We start from the raw sequence: 26,700 nt of genomic DNA on the forward strand, positions 1-26,700 counted from the left end.
TAAGAAATACATAAATTCCTAGACATATACAAACTACCAAGACAAAGTCATGAATAAATAGAAAACCTGAATGAACTTATTACTAATAGTATAAAGATGAATTGGTATTAAAAACCTCTCAACAAAGAAAAGTTCAAGACTGAATGGCTTCACTGGTGAATTCCACCAAACATTTAAAAATTCTACCAAACATCTCTAATTCTTTCAAAAATAGAACAGAAGAGAACACTTTCCAAACTCACTTTACAAAGGCAGCATTACCCTTATACCAAAGCCAGGCACGAAAATTACAGGACAATATACCTGATGAACACAGATACAAAAGCCCTCAACAAAATATTGCCAACCAAATTCAACAACACATTAAAAGGATCACATACCATTATCAAATGGGATTTATTCCTCAGATGCAAGGATGATTCAACAACTGTAAATGAATAAATATGATAAATGGCATTAACAACATGAAGGATGAAATCATATCAACATCTCAAGAAATGGAGAAAGAGCATTTCACAAAATTCAACAAACTATCATCATAAAAACTTTCAACAAACAGTAAACATACCTAAACATAATAAAGGCCATATATGACAAACCCACAGATAATATCATATTCAACAGTGAAATGCTAGAAATCCTCTAAAATCAGGAAGATGAGAATGCCTACTCTCGCCACCTTTATTCAACATAGTACTGGAAATTCTAGTGAACATTAGGTAAGAAAAGGAAATAAAGGCATTCAAATAAGAAAGAAAGAGGTGAAATAGTCTCTACTTGTAAATGAAATGGAATTATATGTAGAAAATCCTAAGGACTCCACCAGAATACTGTTTTTAGAATAAATGAAGTCAATAAATTTGCAGGATACAAAATCGATGAACAAAATCAGTTGGGTTTCTTTAAACCAATAAGTCATCAGAAAGAGAAATGAAAAACATCCCATTTACAACAGCATCAAAAGAATAAAATACTTAGGAAAAATTTCAGCCAAAGAGGTGAAAGATCTGTACTGAAAACTGTTAAGACTCTAATGAAAGAAACTGAAGAGGAACCATTTAAATGGAAAAATAGTCTATGTTCATGAACTGGAGGGATTAATATTACAAAAATATAAAATAATATTCATAACATTCACAGTATTCTATAGATTCAATAAATAATTTCAAAATTTTAATGGTATTTTCCACAGAAACATAAAAAAATCCCAATTTTTTAATGAAAGCACAAAGGATCCTTAACAGCCAAAACAATCTCGAGAAAAAAAAAGAATAAAGCTAGAGGCACTACACTTCCTGATTTCAAACTATATTACAAAGCTACAGTAATCAAAATAGTATGGTAGTGGCATAAAAACAGACACACACAGATCAAAGGAAAAGAACAGAGATAAACCCATGCATATATGGCCAATTAATTTGACAGAAGAGACAAGAATATAAAATAGGGATGAGCAGTGTCCTCAACAAATAGCGGTGGCAAAACTGGGTAGCCAGATGCAAGAGATGAAACTAGACTTCTATCCTACAGTTTTAATTTTCATAGACAGCCAAGAAAGAATGCTAGATAATTTGATGATGCACTGTTAAGCAAATATACCATGCTTGTATAAGTCAAGAGAAATTATCAAATCTGTTTTCAACTTTTTTTAGCCTTAATTTATTGAAAGTATATCCTGCCTTTTCAAAGATTATTTTTTATGAAACGATTTAGTGGCAGTTCCCTATAGTAGATAGTCATGTGATAATTCATTGTGATACTATTCCACTAGAAAAAGTGATTCACTTTTTCTGTGTTTTCTGGGTCTGACAATGAATCGTGTGTGTGTGTGTGTGTGTGTGTGTGTGTGTGTGTATACACATATATATGTATGTATGTATATTTTTATTTTTATATATTTATATATTTATATTTTAGTTACATTCAGCTCTAAAAGAGAGTCTTCCCAAAGGCAGAGAAAGTTTAAGAGAGCAACATTCACCACATTCTGGCTACAAACATCGCTCTCTATAAACAAATCTGACAAATAAACATGGTCTCTAAGCTACCTACTTCCCTGTCCATCTGTTTGTATGGCAGGGTGCCCTCACTCAAAGGGCACTGCCAATTTTATTTTGGAAAAAAATACAGTCAAAATGAGGTGAAATAAATTGCTTTTGCAGAATTTGAATTGCTTAAATCTGCATGTTTGGTTTTGATTTTGGTTTTGTTTAGTTTCATTTTTACTCCTGCATCTCCTTAGCCAGAGGAGAGGACAAGCTACATGAATCCTAATATGGAGAAGGAAGACTCAGAACAAAATAACCAGTTATCTCCCATTAAAACTGGCAATGTGTGAAATTACAAGCATCATTTTATCAATGAGAAGGTCATTCTCAGGATCATCATCCACATTTCCTAACTGATTCTCCTTATTAAAAAAAAAAAAAAAAAAAAGAGTTTAAGAGATGAAGAGAGCCCAAGTCTTGCTTCATGGAACATTTTGCAATTAGAGATTAGGCAACTGAAAAACAGACTAGTAGTGTGCCTATGAGTTACAGACATCAACAGTGGGCACCTTCATTCAAATGAAATCCCTTGAAAGACATCACCATCTAGCACTAACAGACCAAAAAAATTATCTTAATCACAAACCTTTTTCATAATATTGTTTTGGATTCACACTGTTTTCCCCGAAGAAACTCAAGTACTGGATAATAAGCAAAGAACTACAATCATGTGTAGGCCATTAAATTTAATTGACTTTGCTTTTTGTCTTTACTTTCAATGCATTTTTTGTCTTCTTCAAAAAAAAAAAACAATCAAATTAAAGTCAAATATACTCTTTCTATAATATTTATTTATCCTTATTCTAGGATTACAGAAGATTGGCATTACCTTGTATAGTCTCAGTTATGAGGAAACAGACTACTAATTTCCCCACTAGTCTCTGTTCTCATAGATGTACGAGATCATGGGCTAACAGTAGACCAGCCCTTTACTGCTCTTACATTAAAATATTGTTGTCTATAGAAAAATTCCCAATAGCGCTTGCATCTATAATCTATATTGTAAAAAATATATATATATCTTGCCTCCCTTATAACATATACTTCTTAATCAAGGCTTTTTTTCCTCTCAGGGTAGATATGTGATATCTTACTTAGAGATAATCTGAGACAGAATTTTACCTCTTAATTTCTTGCCTAATACAACTATACAATATCCAGTTATATATGTAATATACTTCATGTAGAGTCACATGTAGACCTTTTTTTAAAGATTTATTTATTTATTTGACAGACAGCGATCACAAGTAGGCAGAGAGGCAGGCAGAGAGAGAGGGAGAAGCAGGCTTCCAGCTGAGCGGAGAGACTGATTTGGTGTTCGATCCCAGGACCCTGGGATCATGACCTGAGCCGAAGGCAGAGGCTTTAACCCACTGAGCCACCCAGGCGCCCCATATGTAGACAATTTTTAATAAATAACTCTATCTAGATGTTAAGGTCTTTTTATCAATGTAGTTTTTATAAATTGGGAAATTTGTAAAGAACTACTACACACTCTGCATCAATCCATCTATCCATCCATGCATGCATGCATTCATTTCACATTCATTAAACCCTTGTGTCAGGAACTGTAACATGCATCTTCCCAGTAAGCAGTACTCATTTGTATAGATATGGAAATGACACAGTGAAGGGGTAGTGACCCAAGAGAGTTTAGAAAGATTAAAAAAAAAAGAAAGAAAGAAAAGAAAAGAAAAAAAGGAACTAGATGCCTGAAAAGGTGATGACAGTATAAATGTGTTCCAGAACCGAAGGACAGAAACTCAAGGACAAAACTGAGGAAATTCTCAATTTGCTTGTTTTAACAATTGGTTTTCCTATCTAAAACCATTAGAGAACAAGAGATGAAGATAGCACCAATACTCATCGGTTTATAGATTTGCCTGGAAAAAATTAAAAGAAGCACTTGTCTAATGGCTTTTTATTTGCCCAATGAAGCATGTTGTAAGGTCATCAACTTAAAGCAATATGGGAAAAGAGGTGGGAATTTTGGAGAGTAAAGAAAAAGATACGAAAAAGTTTGTGATGAGAGGAAAAGCGAATTTACTATAGAAAAATAATGGGATTTGTAAGGAGCTCAGAAAATTCTGCATTAGGGAACATAGGTAGATCAGGACATACATGCTGGGTGAACCACCTATAAAACTAAAAAATGTTAGGTCCACTTTGTGGGAAGAGAGCATCCTCAGTGGAAAGGGTCTGGATTTTTGGATAGAGGGCAGTATAGTACCAGCCTTTCTTCATGTTCCTTTGACTTTGTGCTCTATCTCCCTGGATGGATCACTGCCTGTCCCATTTGACAGGAGGAAGAAAAATGGTAGCACTTGACTCCTGCTAAGTGTTACTTAAGTGGTAGCATCATGACAATACACCAGGGCTCAGGTCTATGGGAGAGAGGATAATGAACAGGTACATGAGTTGACTCTGACCATCACCCCTTCAAGTCCCTTTTCTCTCTCCTCCTCCCACTACCTCATTACCAAAGATTAGATATTTTCCACTGTGGAGGGAGCACTTGGAAAAACTACAATTCTCACAAATGGTGGTAAGAGGAAGCTCTCTGGGATTAAGATGGAAAAGTAGTCCATCCTCTCACCCACAGATGTTTTCCTTCCCTTTCACCTCAAATATCCATTTATAGTCAGTGGATCAGTTAAAAAATAGACTCTGGGATTTCACCACTCTCTAAAACACTGCCACACAAAGCAGCTGTTATTGGAAGCAACTGTGAATTCCTTAGGATAAATACCAAAATATCTGTGGATCATCACTACCATGAAAGAGACAACTAATTGAACAACTGACCAACATACACAACCTTCCCCTCAGCTTGCACTAACTTTAGACAGGCTTCTCCCTGACTCTAGGCCCTGACCTCCTCTTTTCTTCAAGGAATTATTTTTTTTTTTAATTTTTATTGTGTTATATTAGTCACCATACAATACATCATTAATTTTTGATGTAGTGTTCCAAGATTTATTGTTTACATATAACTTTAGAAAGCTTTTAACTCTAAGTTCTTTCTCTTCCCCTACACAATATAAATCTCTTGCCACTTTTACAACCCAAAAATGTTTCTTTTAAGGACTTGGGATTTCAAATATAATTATCAAGGATGATAGTGCCCCTATTTCCCAGTTTCTGTGGGAAGATAAGACCTTAACTTCAGGAGATACCATGCTCCAAGTTCCAAAACTCTCTCCTGTCAGAAAGATACCAGAATGTTTACTTTTCCTTTTGGAAAAGACAATTAACAAACACAGAGGCCCAAGATCCCTCTCTTCATCCTAGCTCTTAAAATCTCTTCTACAAAAAAAAAAAAAAAAAATCTCTTCTACATTTTATTTTTGTGGAAATGAGTTCACATTGTGTTTGGTCTCTCTCCCTTATTGTAATAGCATTGAATAAAGTATTCCTTGCCTACTTCACATAGTCTAGTTCAATTCTGGCTTTGACACAACCAATGGCAAAATAAGCAGGACTGATAAAGCAGAGAGTTTAGAATTTAAATATGCATAAAAGTAAATTTAATAGGATAAGGAAAGACATGGGATAAATGAAATAAAAACAATTAGTAATAAAAATGGCCAAGTGGAGTCACTGGGTACAAAAAATACAAAAACTAAAATATTCAGTAGAGAAGTTAAATAGCACAATAGCTTTAGAATAAATTAGAAGGCAGAGAAATCAAGAAACTTACCCTGCACACTATTAGGAAGACATGAAGGATGAAGAATTAAAATAAATCTTGAGATGCAGAGATGTGTTAACAGCTCAATGATAAGAACCACTGATGTAGGACAAATAACACAATATAATTACAAATCCATAACGAAATGATAGCTTAAAAATGACAAAGGTCTAAAATTTATCAAAACAATATATTAATAATCCAAAGATAAATATGAAACCAAGGGAAAATGTATGAAACACTTATATACACAATAAATTACACAGCAAACTTATGCAAATAGTTAATGTGCTTAGAAAAGTAATAAAGATTTGAATATATTATTCACAAAAATTAAAAAGCAGAAAAAGAGTGTCAATACACTGAATACATTATTTATCAAAAAATAAATAGAGAGAGGACAAGATGGTGGGGAAGTAGGAGGAGGCGCCGTTTCAACCTGTACCCTAAAGTGAGCTGATTACCTACCAAAGAACTCCGATCACCCATGAAATCAGCCTGAGATCAGAATTATACACGTCTGGGGCGCCTGGGTGGCTCAGTGGGTTAAAGCCTCTGCCTTCCGCCACCCAGGTCATGATCCCAGGGTCCTGGAGTTGAGCCCCACATCAGGTTCTCTGCTCAGCGGGGAGCCTGCTTCCTCCTCTCTCTCTGCCTGCTTCTCTGCCTACTTGTGATATCTGTCTCAAAAATAAATAAATAAAACCTTAAAAAAAAAAAAGAATTATACACGTCTGGATCTCTACAGGAGCAGAAGATGCCAGTGGGCAGCTAAAGCGGAGTGGGAACATTGGACTGATATCGGAAGATAAAGAAAAGGGGGAGGGAGCCACCAGAGGTGACAAATTGGAAAGTAATACCCCAATACGAGAGTGCCCAGTGACTGGGGACCAGCATTAACTTGGAGTCTGGTTGAAAGCACTAAAAAAGAGCAAAAGATCACGGGGGGGGGGGGGGGGGGAATTGTGGGAATTGGGGTGGTTAGGGAAAGGGGCTTAAGTCCCCGGACCACAGCCTCCCTTGGCACTGAGCCAGAGAGAGTCTGGCGGAGAAACCAGGTCTTGGTCCCTGAGCTGCCAGCGCGCCTGAGAACGTGTGGGGTCCGGTTCCTGTGAGGGGCTGGGGACCTCGCCAGAGGGCAGAACCTGAGACGCGCACACCCCACACCCTCCCCCGGGAGAGATGGGCACCAGCCCAGTGCTCTTAGACCCAGTGCGCATGACCCAGTGCTCTCGGACCGGAAAGACCAGGCACTCCCAGCCAGGGCCAGCGGGAAAATCTCAGTGTGTGATCCCCCCGCTTGGAACTTCTCTGGCGTTCTGGAGCTGCCCAGACAGCTGCCGCTGCCGTGGTTTTGGGTACGAGGAGGAGATCCTGCATCCCCAGGGACCGCAACTCAAAACCTGCTCTACCAGCAGCTCTGCAACACCCATGGGGAGCAATCTGAGGCTTCTGAGAGGGCAGTAGGGGTGCAGTTTGCTTTCCTCTAAACCTCCAAAAACCATCAAAAACTGTCAAGGCAAGAGAAAAAACAAACAAACAAACATAAAAACCTCCAGAGAACAAAAGCCTGAAAAACCGGTTTCCTCAGAGCCCACCCCCTTGAGGGGGGCGGGAGGACTCAACTCAGGGAACATCACTGACAGAAAACCGACGTGGCAGGCCCCTCCCCCAGAAAACCAATCAGGAAGGAAGGAAAAAAAAAGACGACCACAAGAGAACAACCACCACTACTTCATAGATGCAATTTTTATTTTTAACTCGTTCCCACTATTCTGGTTCATTTTTTTTTATATATAGATAATTTTTTTAACCTATTTACCATCACAGTGAGATGTCCAGTACATCAAATTCCATAATAACCTTCTAACCTGAACTTTTTGATACATACACCCGTGTTTTTGTTTTGCTTCTCTATTATTTTTAAATTTTTTTAAAATTTTAGTTTAGTTTAGTTTATTCTTTTTTATATTTTTATTTTCTAATATTCATATTGAGTTAAACTTCAAGGTAACCCCCTTTCCCCAATGAATGCTACCCCTATAGGTAAACCAATTTTTAATCCCTCTTTATCTTAGGAAAGTTGAGTCCTTTAACAAAGATATCAAGATACATTCAGGAAGAATCAAAATAACCTTCCCCGCCCACACTGAGAATTTCTAACCACTCTCCCATCTTTTTCTTCCAACAGTGTTTCTGTGTATTTGTGTTTGTCCTGATAGTATATAAATCTTATACTTGGGGTTCTTTTTGACGAGGTTCTTCCTTTTTTTGCTTTTATATATATATATATATTTTTTTTTTCTGTTGTCATATACTTTTATCAGTCTTTTTGTTTGTCTATTTTGTTTGTATACTTCATAAATCTTACCTTGGAGCCCATTTGGGCTGAGCCTTCTCTTTCATCTTCCCTTTTTTTCCTGTCTCTATCTCTCTCTCTCTCTCTCTCTTTTTTTTCTTTTTTCTCTCATTTGGGTGGGGAATCCTGATAGATCAGAAGCATTCCAGGGTGCACCTTGACTACACCACAGTCGATACATCCAGCTACATCCATTCAGTCATCTCTCACCAAAATGACTAGGAAGAGGAATGCCCAACAGAAGAAAAATACAGAGGATGGGCCTTCTGCAACAGAGCTAATGGCTATCAACATAGACAATATGTTGGAAAAGGAATTCAGGCTAACAATTATCCAGGCAATAGCTAGGTTGAAGAAAGCCATGGATGACCAAACAAAATTGATTAGGGCAACACTGAAAGCCACCAGGGATGATGTTCACAATGTTAGGGCAGAACTGAAAGCCACCAGGGATGATGTTCAAAATGCTCTCAATGAATTCCAATCTAATCTAAATTCTCTAAAAGCTAGGGTAACTGAGATAGAAGATAGAATTAGTGATCTGGAGGACAAACAAATAGAGAGAAAGGATCAGGAGGAAGCCTGGAACAAACAGCTTAGAAGCCACGAAAACAGAATCAGGGAAATAAATGATGCCATGAAACATTCCAACGTCAGAATTACTGGAATTCCTGAAGGGGAGGAGAAAGAAAGAAGTCTAGAAGATATAGTGGGACAAGTTCTACATGAAAATTTTCCCAATCTCACAAATGGAACCAGCGTTCATGCACTACAGGCAGAACGGTCTTCCCCCAAGATTATAGATTCTAAAAAAACATCAAGGCACCTTATAGTAAAATTGAAAAATCATAATTGTAGATACAATCTCTTGAAAGCCGCTAGGACAAAGAGGCTCCTTACCTACAGAGGAAAGCCCATCAGAATAACGTCAGACCTGTCCACAGAGACCTGGCAAGCCAGAAAGGGCTGGCAAGATATATTCAGGGTACTAAATGAGAATAACATGCAGCCAAGAATACTTTATCCAGCAAGACTGACATTCAAAATGGATGTAGAGATAAAGATTTTCCAGGACCGGCAAGGCTTAAAAGACTATGCAACCACCAAGCTGACACTGCAAGAAATTTTAAGGGGGGTTCTATAAAAGAGAAAAAATCCTAAAAATATCATTGAAAAGAAATATAGAGACAATCTACAGAAAGAAAGACTTCAAAGGTAACACGATGTCAATAAAAACGTATTTATCAATGATCACTCTCAATGTGAGGGGCCTAAATGCGCCCATAAAATGACACAGGGTTGCAGATTGGATAAAACGACAGGACCCATCCATATGTTGTCTACAAGAGACCCATTTTGAACCTAAAGATACACCCAGACTGAAAGTGAAGGGATGGAGAAGCATCTTTCATGCCAATGGGCCTCAAAAGAAGGCCGGGTAGCGATTCTCGTATCAGATAAATTAGATTTTAAACTAAAGACTGTAGTTAGAGATATGGAAGGACACTACATAATTCTTAAAGGGAATATCCACCAAGATGATCTAACAATTGTAAATATCTACGCCTCCAATATGGGAGCAGCCAATTACATAAGAAAACTATTAATCAAGATAAAGAGTCATATTGAGGGCACCTGGGTGGCTCAGTGGGTTAAGCCGCTGCCTTCGGCTCAGGTCATGATCTCGGAGTCCTGGGATTGAGTCCCGCATCGGGCTTTCTGCTCAGTGGAGAGCCTGCTTCCCTTCCTCTCTCTCTGCCTGCCTCTCTTGTGATTTCTCTCTGTTAAATAAATAAATAAAATCTTAGAGAAAAAAAAAAAAGAGTCATATTGATATGAATTCACTAATAGTAGGAGATCTTAACACGCCTCTCTCAGTAATAGAAAGATCAACCAAACAGAAAATCAATAAAGAAACAAAAGCATTGAATGACATATTGGACCAGATGGACCTCATAGATATATACAGAACATTCACTCTAAAACAACAGAATACTCATTCTTCTCAAGTGCACATGGAACCTTCTCCAGAATAGACCACATACTGGGTCACAAATCAGGACTCAACCAATACCAAAAGACTGACATTATTCCCTGAATATTCTCAAATCACAATGCTTTGAAACTGGAGCTCAATCACAAGGGGAAGTTCGGAAGGAACTCAAACACCTGGAGGCTAAAGACCACCTTGCTTAAGAATGCTTGGATCAACCAGGAGATCAAAGAAGAACTTAAACAATTCATGGAAACCAATAAGAATGAAGAAACTTCAGTCCAAAACCTATGGGATACAGCAAAGGCTGCACAAAGGTGGAAATACATAGTCATCCAAGCCTCCCTCAAAAAAACTGAAAAATCCAGAATACACAAGCTCTCTCTACACCTTAAAGAACTGGAGAATCAACAACAAATTAAGCCAACTACACACACAAGAAGGGAAATAATCAAGATTAGAGCAGAGATCAATGAGGTAGAAACCAGAGATAGAGTAGAACGTATCAATGGAACTAGAAGCTGGTTTTTTGAAAGAATCAATAAGATCGATAAACCATTGGCCACACTAATCCAAAAGAAAAGAGAGAAAGCCCAAATTAATAAAATTATGAATGAAAAGGGAGAGATCACAACTAACACCAAGGAAGTAGAAACAATCATCAGAAGTTATTATCAACAGTTATATGCCAATAAAAGAAGCTAAGCAACCTAGATGAAATGGATGCATTCCTGGAAAACTATAAACTCCCAAAATTGAACCAGGAAGAAATTGACAATCTGAATAGACTGATATCTAGTAAAGGGATTGAAGCAGTGATCAAAAACCTCCCAAAAAACAAGAGCCCAGGACCTGATGTATTCTCTGGGGATTCTACCAGAATTTCAAAGGGGCGCCTGGGTGGCTCAGTGGTTTAAGCCTCTGTCTTCGGCTCAGGTCATGATCTCAGGGTCCTGGGATCGAGTCCCGCATCGGGCTCTCTGCTCGGCAGGGAACCTGCTTTCCCCTCTCTCTCTCTGCCTGCCTCTCTGCCTACTTGTGATCTCTGTCAAATAAATAAATAAAATCTTAAAAAAAAAAAGAAGAAATAACACTTATTCTCCTGAAGCTGTTTCAAAAAATTGAAACAGAAGAAAAATTTCCAGACTCTTTATGATGCCAGCATTACCCTGATCCCCAAAACAGACAAAGACCCTACCAAAAAGGAGAACTTCAGACCTATATCACTGATGAATATGGATGCTAAGATTCTCAACAAGATCCTAGCAAACAGGATCCAACAGTACATTAAAAAGATTATCCATCATGACCAGGTGGGATTCATCCCTGGGTTGCAAGGATGGTTCAACATTCGCAAATCAATCAATGTGATAGAACAAATCAATAAGAGAAGAGAGAAAAACCACATGGTCCTCTCAATTGATGCAGAAAAAGCATTTGACAAAATCCAGCATCCGTTCCTGATTAAAATGCTTCAAAGCGTAGGGATAGAGGGAACATTCCTGAACTTCATAAAATCTACCTATGAAAGACCCACAGCAAATATCATCCTCAATGGGAAAAAGCTTGCAGCCTTCCCACTGAGATCAGGAACATGACAAGGATGCCCACTCTCACCACTCTTGTTCAACATAGTATTAGAAATCCTAGCAAGGGCAATCAGACAACAAAGAGAAATAAAAGGTATCCAAATTGGCAATGAAAAAGTCAAACTCTCTCTCTTCGCAGATGACATGATTCTTTATATGAAAAACCCCAAAGACTCCACCCCCAAACTACTAGAACTCATACAGCAATTCGGTAACATGGCAGGATACAAAGTCAATGCACAGAAATCAGTGGCTTTCTTATACACTAACAATGGAAATACAGAAAGGGAAATTAGAGAATTGATTTCATTTACTATAGCACCAAGAACCAAAAGATACCTGGGAATAAACCTAACCAAAGAGGTAAAGGATCTGTACTCGAGGAACTACAGAACACTCATGATAGAAATCAAAGAAGACACAAAAAGATGGAAGACCATTCCATGCTCATGGATTGGAAAAATAAACATTGTTAAAATGTCTATACTGCCTAGAGCAATCTATACTTTCAATGATATTCTGATCAAAAGTCCACTGGCATTTTTCAAAGAGCTGGAGCAAACAATCCTAAAATTTGTATGGAACCAGAAGAGACCGTGAATTGCTAAGGAAATGTTGAAAAACAAAAATAAAACTGGCGGCATCACGTTACCTGATTTCAAGCTTTACTACAAAGCTGTGATCACCAAGACAGCGTGGTACTGGCATAAAAATAGACACACAGACCAGTGGAACAGAGTAGAGAGCCCAGATATGGACCCTCAACTCTATGGTCAAATAATCTTCAACAAACAGGAAAAAATACACAGTGGAAAAAAGATAGTCTCTTCAATAAATGGTGCTGGGAAAACTGGACAGCTATATGTAGAAGAATGAAACTCGACCATTCTCTTACACCATACACAAAGATAAACTCAAAATGGATAAAAGACCTTAATGTGAGACAAGAATCCATCAGAATCCTAGAGGAGAACATAGGCAGTAACCTCTTCGATATCAGCCACAGCAACTTCTTCCAAGATATGTTTCCAAAAGCAAAGGAAACAAAAGCGAAAATAAACTTTTGGGACTTCATCAAGATCAAAAGCTTCTGCACAGCAAAGGAAACAGTCAACAAAACAAAGAGGCAACCTATGGAATGGGAGAAGATATTTGTAAATGACAGTACAGACAAAAGGTTGATATCCAGGACCTATAAAGAACTCCTCAAACTCAACACACACAAAACAGATAATCATATCAAAAAAACAGGCAGAAGATATGAACAAACACTTTTCCAATGAAGACATACAAATGGCTATCAGACACATGAAAAAATGCTCATCATCGCTAGCCATTAGGGAGATTAAAATTAAAACCACACTGAGATACCACCTTACACCAGTTAGAATGGCCAAAATTAGCAAGACAGGAAACAACGTGTGTCGGAGAGGATGTGGAGAAAGGGGAACCCTCTTACACTGTTGGTGGGAATGCAAGCTGGTACAGCCACTTTGGAGAACAGTGTGGAGATTCCTCAAGAAATTAAAAATAGAGCTTCCCTATGACCCTGCAATTGCACTACTGGGTATTTACCCCAAAGATACAGATGCAATAAAAAGAAGGGCCATCTGTACCCCAATGTTCATAGCAGCAATGTCCACGGTTGCCAAACTGTGGAAAGAACCAAGATGGCCTTAAACGGATGAATGGATAAGGAAGATGTGTTCCATGTGCACGATGGAGTATTATGCCGCTATCAGAAAAGATGAATACCCAACTTTTGGATCAACATGGATGGGACTGGAAGAGATTATGCTGAGTGAAATAAGTCAAGCAGAGAGAATCAATTTTCATATGGTTTCACTTATTTGTGGAGCATAACAAATAACTTGGAGGACATGGGGAGATGAAGAGGAGAAGGGAGTTGAGGGAAATTGGAAGGGGAGGTGAACCATGAGAGACTATGGACTCTGAAAAACAACCTGAGGGTTTTGAAGGGGCAGGGCTGGGAGGTTGGGGAACCAGGTGGTGGGTAATAGGGAGGGCACGTATTGCATGGAGCACTGGGTGTGGTGCAAAAACAATGAACACTGTTATGCTGAAAAGAAATTAAAAAAAATATATTTTCCTAAAATAAAAAATAAATGAATAAAAATAAATAGAAAGGAAATGACTTACATATTCAACCCAACAACCAGAATCATGGAATAGAGGAACATCAAAGGAATAAGAAAAAATAAAATAATAAAGTACAAGGTAGTATATAAATTAAAGAATAAAATCAATCAGAAAACAAAAGATAGTACTTTGAAAGAATGAATAAGTTAAACAAATCTCTGGCAAGTTTCATTTAAAAAAAAAGGGAAGATACAAACAAACAGAATGAAAAAAATTGTGAAGTTAAAGACAGTTGTTTTAAAAGCAGAATTACTAAATTTCTTGAAAACTACAAAATACCAAAATGCATAAGAATGAATGAAAAATATTGAAAAATACATATTTAAAAGATAGAAGAGATAGTCATAATCTACTTTGCATAAACAAATGCTATGCCCAGATGATAGTTTAGGGGATTTCTAGTCCTCTACATACATTCAATCCCATTATATGAAATGGTACAAATAATAAAAATAACAAGTAAAAAGGAAAGGTAAGAGAGATCTAATTCAGAGTATCAAGCCAGTGTAACTTTACCAAAAAGAAGAAAACAGAATAACATAGATAGGGCTAATTAATAGGTAAATATGCATGAGAAATGATAAACAGAACTTCAGCTAATTGTGTGCTACAATGTATCAAAATGATACATCATGATCAAGTAGAACATAACAATGATCTCTTGCCTACATCACTACAGTATCATCTGAACTGGTCTCCTTGCTCACACCCTCACCTCCATATAGTCTTTTCTCTATCCAGCAGTGGTGTTTCTTTCATCCCAGGACTAAGGTTCTCTCAATTCTCTGCTTAAAACTCTCTATTCACTTCCCAATTTTATTCAGCACAAAAGCCAAAGAACTTCTGTGATGTCTAATTTCATGCGTTAACTTCACTCCATCACAGGATACCAGATACTTGGCTAAACATTATTTCTGAGAGTGAGGGTATTTCTGGATGAAATTAGCATTTGAATTGGTGAATTTAGTAAAGAGGTTTGCCTTCTTCAATCCACTGAGAACCTGAATAGCACAAAAAAGCAGAGAAGAATGGATCTGGCCCTGCATACTTGACTGTGCTGCGACATAAATATTTCCCCCTGGTGCTCCTGACTCCAGCATTTGGGCAGTTGGACCCAGACTGGAACCTACATTACCAGCTCCCCGGTTGTCAGACCCTCAGACTGGAACTAAATTACACCACTGGCTTCCCAGGTTCTCCAGCTTGCAAATGGCAAACTGTAGGACTTCTTGGTTTCGAATAATGTGTAAGCCAATTCCTTATGCCTTATAATCTCTTCATATAGATCAAGGTTCTCCAGAGATGAATAGATTGCACGAATACATATAAATTTATATACACAGTCTGTCCCATCACTCTCCGCACAATTGCATGCCTAACTTCATCTCCTATGACCACACGGAGTCCTTGGTCACCCCGTTTCAACCACACTGGACTCCTTGCTCAAATACCTCATGTCTGCTTCTGTGATTTTGACCACCTGTTCCTTCCATGTGAAACAGTCTTTCTCAAGTATTTCACTGGCTCATCCCTCAATTTTTTCCAATTTCTTCTTAAATAAAGTAATATTAGAAGCTCTTTATTTGACAAATGTTGGAGAGAAGTATAAATACCCACACACCTTGGCACTGTCCATTCCCTTTTTCCAGTTTTTTCCCATAGCACCGTTCACCATCTACTCCAATGGCAGCAGTTACTTTGTTTTGTTCACTGAGGTATCTCAGTATCAGTAGAAAACATGAACAAAGGCAGAAATGGGAAATACATTGTAGCATTGCTTGTGATAACAGGAAGTTGTAAACAAGAGAGATGGGTATCAATAGCTAAAACATTATACAAAATGTGGTAATGTAAATTATGGGACACTGAGCAGATGCCAGAAATATAGAAAATAATACTCAGGGGAAAAAACAATTTTTCAAAGATATAAACAGATTTATCGACATATCCTAATATCACATACATATGAGCAGACAGCTATGGAGTAAAGAGGAATGAGATTTGGGATGAGGTAAGAACATAATTTTAGGAAAGAGATTTTCTTTAATGAACAAGAAACCAGACCTTGACAGGCTGATGGAAGAAACATTTTAAAATACCAGGAACACCACGGCCCTCCTTAAACCATGCTCTGTCAGTTTTTCCTACAGCACTCCATGTTAAGGCCAGTCCTGAACATTATAAATATCTCTAGAGGAATAAAAATATTTTATAAGATGAACATGATCCAAAGGCAGGAATAGCAAAAAAAGAAGAAACTCACAAATGTGACATTCAGAGATTTTTTATTTCTTATCTTATTCATTACCCATGTCTAGGGGTTTCTAATTTGAACCTTAATGCTTAGGGCTCAGAATTAATGAGCACCTACAGGAAAAAAAAAAATCAAACTAGAGTACCTCAGACAGTTGTTAGATAAAGAAAAGTGGTAGTCAAGAACAATGAGAACTGTATTTATTGAAATTATATGCTACCATGTAGGAAAAAATCAATTCTAAACTTCAGTATAGAATTTTAAATTCTTCCATTTAACAAACACTCACTTGAGCTTCTTCTAAGTTCCAACTACCATGCCATGTTGGGAAAATAAGGCCTAGCTTTTGATATTGGAGAGTTAAATTTTTAGTCACTGTTGGTTTATTTACACTCTCTAAAGTAGTGCTAGACATAAATTAACACATTTTATTTTAGTATGTTTCCTAAAGTCTGAAATTACTGAAAACAACTTTTAATTAATTTCATGAACACTTCAATATTTGATAGTTAATCAATAGCTTTATTATTTTTGGACATCTTTTCCCTAAAGTTTATAGTATATTATTTCACAAATCTTTCTTTTTATTCCACTGAAATAAACAAGAGATGAAATTGTAAAAGCTTTTAAAGACAAACTGGAAAAAATGCTAGGCTACATTACTGGAAAGTGTGAATTATAAGTCATTTTACAAAGAATATCACCAGTGTCCTTTCAGTCATGCATAGTCACTTGAACTTAGGTCCACCAGATTTCTTGCTACTAGAGCTAAGACAAAAAGATGTGGCAGCAGGAGAAAGTACAATAGCCTAGCAGATAGGGAAATGAGAGTGCAGTTTCTGGTTTAGTAAACTGTTAGTACTCAGACTGACTTATCTATATGACAACATACGTTGGTTCAGAAAATTAATTTAAGAAGCTAGGTTCTATAGATAAATAAAAAGAAAGCTTCTCATCCTTCTGAAGCTATCTTGCACTGGAGGAAACAGTCAAGGAAGAAGTAAAAAGTGAACCTATATAAAAGATCTATGATTGTTAATTACCATAAAAAAAAACAGACTTAGAGATGCAATTAACAGGTACACTTTTTTAGAAATGGAATCTGGGAAGGCTTTGCATTGAGCAAGTCCTGAATGAAATGATGAAGTATGAAATGCAACTGAATAGGGAAACTGTTCCACATGAAGGAAGTAGTATTTCAAAGGAGGAAATAACAAGTTAGAAGCCTTGTTGTAAAAATGACCTCAGTGATTTGGGGAATGGCGGTAAGGCCCAAATGGATTGAGTTCAATAGTTAATGAAGTAGTACCAATCACAGAAGCAGATCACATAGAATCTGCTGTCATTAAAATTTTGTATTTCATTGACTGTTTGGGGTTCAGGAGGAAAACAAGAGAGACCTATGAGGAGGCTGTTGCTGAGTAATGACAGTGGCTGGTTCTAACAGCTGCAGGAGTGGGCACTGTAAAGCACAGTCAGGTTTGGCGTTATTCTCAAGTAGAGCAGGGAGCAAGTGTGGGATACTACCACTATGAGAAAGAGAAGATCAGAGATGACAGCAGGATTTAGGGCTCAAGCAATTTGTAGATGGTGATGTAATTTACTGAGATGAGCACAACTGATGTGAGGGGAAGGGAAAAATAAAGACCTTTCTTTGTTGGGGACAGTTTGAAATGTTCATTTGGGAAACCAGGCTCTGACCCCTGAGAAATCCAGCCTTAGAAAGTGAAATGAGGAAAGGAGGAAGGGACAAAGCTAAGCACATAGTGGCAAGCACCCACCAGTGAAAAGAGACTGGGTATGTCAAGGAAGTTAAATTTTCAAAGTCAATACCTGACTTGAAAAACAGGCTCCAACAGAGGATTACTGGGGTTGTGAAACTTTCTGTATAAATATAATGGTAGATACATGTCACTAAACATTTGTCAAAACTGCATACACCATACACCACCAAAAGTGAACCATGATGTAAAGAATGGACTTTGGATGATAATGATGTATCAGAGTAAGTTCATCAGTTGTAACAAATGTGCCACTCTGATGCCAGATGCTGACAACAGAAGAGGCCATGAGTGGATACTGGAGCAGGGAATATATAGGAGCCCTTGCTACTTGCCACTCAATTTTGCTGTGAGCCTAAAACTGCTCTGGAAAATAAAGTCTACTACTCAAAAGTAAAAAAGAAAGAAGCGTTCATTTGTAATCTAAGTGGCAACACTGAGTAGACAACTGAATATATTTATCTGGATTTCCGGAACAAAAGCATAATTAGAGAGGTATGTTTAAGAGTCTAATTTTCCTCAATCGAAAGTACTCAAGTAAGGAACTAAAAATTCATAATATTTATCAATTTACAACTGTTTTATGTTTGTGTACAAGTATATATCTGTACAATAATCTAAAAGAAAATAGAGGTAATCAGGACTGGAGAAAAGTTTTTCATAAATCTCCTGCTATAGACACAGCAACAAGTACACTAAATAATAAAGCTGTTATGAAACTGCAATAAAAATGATGACTTTGTAAGTAATATAGCCCAAAGAGAACTCAAAAATTATTTCTAAATTAGTTCAAAGCATGGATTTTAACTATATAAATTTATAGTGTCTAAATTTTTTATTCACTGTTTATATTACAGGTATTCCACTTAAAAGAGGAAATATTTATTTATTTATTTATTTATTTATTTATTTATTTATGAGTGCAAGCATTGGGGGTGGGGCATCGGAAGGGAGAGTGAGAAAATCTTAATCATGTTCCATGCCCAGCATACAGCCCAATGTAGGGCTCAATCTCTTAACCCTGAAATTATGACCTGAGCAGAAATCAAGAGCCTGATGCTTAACTGAGTCACCCAGACACCCCTAAAAGAGAAAATATTTAAATGAAACTGGTTACAAATGGTTGTTTTTTGTAGCTCATCATGAAAATATAACAGATAGAATATTATTTCAGGCTAATAATAGGAAACTTGATACCAGGAAACATTAAGATAAGGGTTTGGAACAATTTTTAATATACCATCAAAAGAACTGGTAAATATGTAGTGATTTCCTTAGGGATGATTAGAAAGTAATAAGGAAAAAATGCAGGACTGGGCAATATTAGCTAAACTGTGTTTGGGTAATCAAGTAAGCAAACAAGAATTAGTGTTTGAAAAGATTCTAGGAATGCCTGGGTGGGTCAGTTGGTTAAATGTCTGCCCTGGGATCAAGTCCTGCAACAGGCTCCTTGCTCAGCAGGAAGCCTGCTTCTCCCTCTGCCTACCTCACGGTACCCTGTTCATGCTCTCTCTCTGACAAATAAAAATAAAATAAAAAAAGAAAAGATTCTAGTGTATTTCAAAACGGATGTGGATAATCCCAGATATACTTAAAACTTTACTACTTTAATGTCTTAAATAACAGGTATTTCAGAATTATTTGTAAAGTTACTTGGCAATAATTTCCAGAATTTAGTTTTTACACAGATGTAATTAAGCTAGACTTTGAGAAGTAGAGTAATGGTTTCAGAAGAAATTGTGTTCCTAAATTAAATATACTTTAGCTAAAAATCACTCATATATTTCATAGTTTAGTCACCTCAAATATGTTATAGATATTTTAAAGTTAATTCTAATTCCATTTGTCAACACGGTCAAAAGAGATTTTGCTTAAAATAACTAAAGAAACTGAAACATTTGAATTTAACATGAAAAACAAAATAATCATTTTGTAAAGTTGAATAAACATATTCATTTGTATTCAGGTGTCTGAGATTATGTTCCCCTTTTTAATTTATGTTTTTAATTATCATAACTAAAATTCACCTTTTTGGTGCATATCCTATCAATTTTAATATGCATACCAATACATGTAACCAGCAATATAGTTAGAAACAGTTTCACAACTTCTTTCCCATGTAAACTCCCTCATGCTACCATTTTAATCATGCCTTTGGGGATTAGGGGTAGGGGAAGGTATATTCACTGGTATGTTCTCATTCACTACAATTTTTTCAAGAGTAGAACTCTTCCTTCTTTATTACATTTCAGACTGTGCACTTTCTTTTGAGACTTAGTCCATCATTTTCTGAAATTCTAAAATAAAAATGTGTTCATAATGTTCATCTATTCTATGGAAGCATTTTCTTAGAGTATTTGTCGCCTACAATTTTTTTCTTTCCTGTTTCTTTTGAAATATATATATATATTTATTATATATTATATATATGCATATATATATCTTATCCTTTTTGATTATTTATTTTTTATGGGATTTTTTTGAACTTGAGACAATTATTTTGATTCCCTGGGAAATATATAAGACTAGGTTCCAGACTTATGACCCAGTGTCCTATTTTTATTTTATTCAGCATTTACTTCTAACCTAATAAATAAAGTTAAGCCATCATGGATTTTTCAGCCAGGAAGTATTTTCTTCTCACTGTCCAGTATGGAAAGGGACTGCTATTTACAAATATGGTTTATTTGCAGTATTCCATTTTAAAGCCACTTTCTCTATTCCTCAAAGCGAAATATAACCTAGAAATGTTCCTGACAGCATATCCTGCACATTGTCACTACTTTTGTAAACATAAGATTTTTGTCTCCCACCTCAGGTTATAACAATACCTTTCATGAAAGGTATTCTGTCAACTCATTCAAAGAGGCCACAGAAGCTTCTAGCCTCTGTTTCCTACCCCAGGAAGATACTTATTATAATTCTGATTTAGGTCGTCTGTGATCTCCTAGCTTCTCCAGAAATAGTTTGTGTGTTATATCTGGCTATTCTTTTATACTGTAGATAATTTTTGAATAAAGGATAGAACATGGGTTAACTTTATGTCTTGACCTTCAAACTGAAAACGCCAAATGTAGCATTTTTCCAAAATTGTGCCTCTCAGCTTCCAAGGTTTTCCACAAGGGACATGGGGCGTCTAAATCATGTAATCTGGCCCAATCTGGAAGCTCAGTTCTGGGTTACAACACGATCCTTTCATATGTACTTTCATTTAATGGAATTTTTTTTTTTTAATTTTTATTTCTTTGACAGAGAGAAATCACAACTAGGCAGAGAGGCAGGCAGAGAGAGAGGAGGAAGCAGGCCCCCCGCCAAGCAGAGAGCCCCATGCGGGGCTCGATCCCAGGACCCCGGGACCACGACCTGAGCTGAAGGCAGAGGCTTTAACCCACTGAGCCACCCAGGCGCCCCTCATTTAATGGAATTTTACAAACACCAGTCTCTCATGGGTTTTTTTGTTTTCTCTTTAATCAAATCTACAACCAGAGAAAATAGTATGTGCAGAGACATTTCCTCCTCTTACCAATGTGGAAAGTACAGTGCCAGCTGTAATTTTCTAAGATGTACTTTTCAAAAGCATGTAGACAGAGATCTAGATATAAAAATGTACTCTCTGAAGTCTAATCTGAAGTATTTTACTGCAATTAGCTCTTCTGTTTATTCACACTATGCAGATAAATGCCAGAATATTCAGAGCTTTTTAATTAAAAAGTGACTATAAGTGATATATAATACCCACAGAGTTGACATACAGTAATTGCATCATTATCATTGATTCTCCCAAGATTTTTATAATAAATACTCAAACGTCCCAAGAAGCCTATTTGTAACAATATACCATAAGAACTAACTTGAATTAATAGGGATCACCAGAGCAATTGCTTCCTTTTCACAGAAATTGTATGGTCTTTTAGTTAATGTGTATAGAAATCCACAGTTACTAAATTGTCTTTTTGGGCAACTCAGTAATGACTTAAAATAATCATCTATTAGAAGACATTAGCAAAGATGTTCTAGAATTTGAAGTCATTTTCAAAATTATAAATTTCAGGGACTTTTTATAAGCAGTGGCCTCAAATGCCTCTTTATAAGAGTTTCTTAAAAAAAATTCTCCCGTTCCCATTCTCTTCAACATAAAGAGATTTATACATGCACTCACAGATGCATGCAAACACATTCACACACATGTGCACATACACACACACACGGGCACGGGTATATATTCCCTTTTTCTAGTTTGCTGATAGACACCTTCTCTCTGTGTCCTCCACATGGCTGAATAAGACAGAGTTCTGGTATCTCTTCCTCTTCTTATAAGGACATTAATCCCATCATGGGGGGCGCAATTTCACGACTTCATCTAAATTTAATTACTTTCCAAAAACCTCAACTCAAATACCATCACAATGGCAGTTAAAGTTTCATATATAAATGGGAGGCAAATGGTGAGGGAGAGAACCAAAGCATTTAAATTATTAAAATACTCATCTATCAAATAAAAATATCTTATATGGAATCTTTGAGAAAATTTTTAAACAGAATCTGAGATTCCCTGACATAAACTCTTCCAGGTCTCTGTTCCATGTCCTCCAACTCTTCCCTCTGACCACTTGACTCTAGCCACACTAGTCTCCTTTTAGTTCCCTTAAAACTGCTTTGCTCTTGTTCTTTCTCCCAGGAAGTTCCTACCCCAGATCTTCACACTGCCAGTTCCCTCAGACTTCTCCGGTTTCATTCAAATTCCACTTGCTCAATGAGCCATTCTGTTGTCAACCTTACTAAAAGACACGCTGGATACCCCGTTTATTATATCATATCACTTACTGTTTGATACTTCCCTATTCATGCATTTCATTTCCTCTGGACTTTCTTCTCTAATAAAAGTTAAGCTCCATAACTGCAGAGACTTTTTCTGTCCTGTCTGATGCTAACTCTCCTGTTTCTAAATTGCATATGGCTCAGAGTGAACATACAGTAAACGCTTCAGAAAAATGAATTAATGATTTTTTTCCTTAGAGAGTGAGCATTATGGAGGTGGGGGATGGGCAGAGGGAGAGAGAAAATCCTAAACAAACTCCACACCCAGCACAGAGCCCAAAGAGGGGCTCAATCTCATGACACTGACATCATGACCTGAGCCATAATTAAGAGTTGGAACCTTAACTGACTGAGCCACCCATATGCCCCAAATTAATGATTTTAAAAGTTAGAATTTAGTATATCACATAGAAACAGTCAATAAGCTATCTCTGTGTTAATAAGGTACATGCATAATTACTTCAACTTTAACAAAATAATCAAAATAGCTATCATTTAGTCCTGAAGCTCAGAAAGCATAAAAATTTTGAAATAAAAGTATTTCCACATAATTCTATGTGAATTATATGTATTGTATATTTTTCAAACAATTCACCCTCCTATGTTAATTATATATATTAAAATTTAAAGTGAATGCATTTAATTATCAATATACAGAAGAGTACTTTTAATATAGATGGCTAAAAATGGTTTAGATCTGCTAGTACACAATTAGACTTTCTCACAGAATAAAAAAACCTCAGACTCTTGGGGCAGTCAATGGCCTATGAATCCAACATTGGAGGAAGGGTTAGAGGTTTTGGGTTTTTTTAAATATTTTATTTGTTTGAAAGAGAGAGAGAGAGCAACAGAAAGTGCACACACACTCGAGAGAGCACAAGTGGTGGAAAGGGAGAAGCAGGTTGCCCATCAAGCAGGGAGCTTGATGTGGGACTTGATGCCAGGACCCTGGGATCATGGCCTGAGCTGAAGGTAGCCGCTTAACTGACTGAGCCATCCAGGCGCCCCAGGGTGAGAGTTTTAAGCAGAATGCCAGCATCATATAGTTTATGAATAAATGCAATAGAACACAAGTGTGTCTCATTGATGTTTTCTGTAATCTTGGCTCTTCTGTCACTCCTTCATTCCTCACCACCAGTTTCTTTCTCATGATCTAACATAATGCTCCCATATATGCATCTTGTCATCTACCCTTCCTTAACCTCTACACTTAATCCCTCATTCTCTCATCTTTTTATCCCTTTCCATTATTTTTCATTTTATTTTCCTAAAATAATGGGTAAATACAGATGCTATTAAGTTGAAATACATGATAATATGTAAGAGATGGGGAGAAACACCAGGTGTATTAATAACATCTTTCCTCATATCCAGTCCCTCATCTGAAACTTTGAACTTATTATTATTCTCTTGATTTTAACAACTAGAAACATAAATGTCTAACTTGTCCCTAAACTCTCTTACTTGTTGCTATATAAAGAAATTATTAGATGTTATTGGTTTGCCTCTTGAAGTGACTCCAATTCAAAGATAAATTGGTTTGTTACCTGACATATTCACAGATTATAAAAACATTTTGAATACAAAAGGGTAAGTTATTACAGGGTCATTGGGTAGGTCTATTTTTAATTTTTTGAGGAATCTCCACACTGTTTTCCAAAGCCTGCACCAACTTACATTCCCACCAACAGTATAAGATGGTTCCCCTTTCTCTACATCCTTAGCAAAATTCGTTGTTTCCTGTCTTGTTAATCTTTGCATTCAAACTGGTATAAGGTGGTATCTCAATGTGGTTTTGATTTGAATCTCCCTGATGGCTAATGATGATGGACATTTTTTCATGTGTCTGTTAGCCATTTGTATGTCTTCGTTGGAAAAGTGTGTGTTCATGTTTTTTGGCCATTTTCTGACACAATTATCTGTTTGTAGTGTTTGTGTAGAGCTTGTGTAGTGAAAAGCCGTATGTACCCCAAAGTCCATAGCAGCAATGTCCACAATTACCAAACTGGAAAGTGCCAAGATGCCCTTTAACAGACAAAATGATAAAGAAGATGTAGTTCATATACACAATGGAATATTACTCAGCCATCAGAAAAGATAAATACCCAACTTTTGCATCAACATGGATGGGACTAGAGGAAATGATGCTGAATGAAATAAGTCTAGCAGAGAAAGTCAATTTCAATATGATTTTATTTACTTGTGGAACATAAAGAATAATATGGAGGGCATTAGAAGGAAAGGAAAAGTGAATTGGGGGATATCGGAGGGGGAGATGAACCATGGGAGAATAGGGACTCTGAAAAACAATCTGACGATTTTAGAGGGGAGGGGGTAAGGGGATGGGTAAGTGTGGTGGTGGGTATTAAGGAAGGCATGTATTGCATGGAGCACTGGGTGTGGTACATAAACAACAAATCTTGGAACACTAAAAAAATAAAATTTAAAAAAATTTTAAAAAACAAAAGGGTAAGTTAATTTTTTAAAATGGTACATGTCATTCTTGAAATCTACATTCACAATACCTCTCTGTTCCATCTCAGCAATAGCTTCATCTCCTGACTGATTCACAACACTAGGCACAAAAAGGGAATAAATGTGGAAATAAATAACTACTCTAAAAAGAGTTTACACCATGTCCCTCCTTGTGCCTATTTCCACAATTCACTATTTGATTTTAGTCAAGTTATCTTTCCTGATGCCTTATGATGTGCTGACATTTTTACTTCCATGCCACTGCTCATATTACTCTTTTCCATAAACCTTCTTACTCCATCCCATTGAGGAATTCTTCATTCATACTCTTTAAAACCCATATCAATTATCATCTTTTACCATAAGCAATCTTTAAAACAAACATTTCCTTGATGCAGAATTAAGCATATACTCAGCTGTGTGGTTTGGCCCCACACAAACACTTCTACTATTCATTTACCACACTGAACAAATAACATTTGTCTTTGTTTGTGAATCCTATTTAGTTAGAACAGGGGCACTTTTAAATTTAAAATGTTACAAAATTGGAGAGAGGAGTCAAGATGGCGGAGAAGTAGCAGGCTGAGACTACATCAGATAGCAGGAGATTAGCTCAATAGCTTATCTAAACATTGCAAACACCTACAAATCCAATGGGAGATCGAAGAGAAGAAGAACAGCAATTCTAGAAACAGAAAATCAACTACTTTCTGAAAGGTAGGACTGGTGGAGAAGTAAATCTAAAACGACGGGAAGATAGACCGCAGGGGAGGGGCTGGCTCCCGGCAAGCGGCAGAGCAACAGAGCACAAAATCAGGACTTTTAAAAGTCTGTTCCACTGAGGGAAATTGCTCCAGAGGCTAAACCGGGGTGAAGCCCACGCGGGGTCAGCGTGGCCCCAGGTCCCGCAGGGTCACAGAAGGATCGGGGGTGTCAGAGTGTCACAGAGCTCACAGGTATTAGAACAGAGAAGCCGGCTACAGAGACAGAGCCAAGGACTGAACTCTCAGCTCGGGGTTACCTTGAACTGGTCGCAGGCTGGGTGAGCTCGGAGCGCGGCTAGAGGCTGGGGATACGGGAGTGATTGGGTGCTGTCCTCTGGGGGCGCACAGAGGATTGGGGCCCCGGGCTCTCGGCTCCTCCGGGCCGGAGACTAGGAGGCCGCCATTTTCATTCCCGTACCCCGGAACTCTACGGAAAGCATTCAGGGAACAGAAGCTCCCAAAAGTGAACCCGAGCAGATTACTTAGTCCGGCCCCCGGTAAGGGCGGTGCAATTCTGCCTCGGGCAAAGACACTTGAGAGTCACTACAACAGGCCCCTCCTCCAGAAGATCAACAAAATATCCAGCCAGGACGAAGTTCATCTATCAAGGAAAGCAGGTTCAATTCCTAAGACAGCAGCGGAATTCCAAAGGAGGAGAAAGCAAAGCACGGAACTCATGGCTTTCTCCCCATGATTCCTTAGTCTTGCGGTTAATTCAATTTTTTTTCTTTTTTCAATTTTTTTTCTTTCTTTTTTCTTCTTCTGCTA

This window comes from Meles meles, chromosome 10, assembly GCF_922984935.1.
Source record: "Meles meles chromosome 10, mMelMel3.1 paternal haplotype, whole genome shotgun sequence".
Lineage (NCBI taxonomy): Eukaryota > Metazoa > Chordata > Mammalia > Carnivora > Mustelidae > Meles > Meles meles.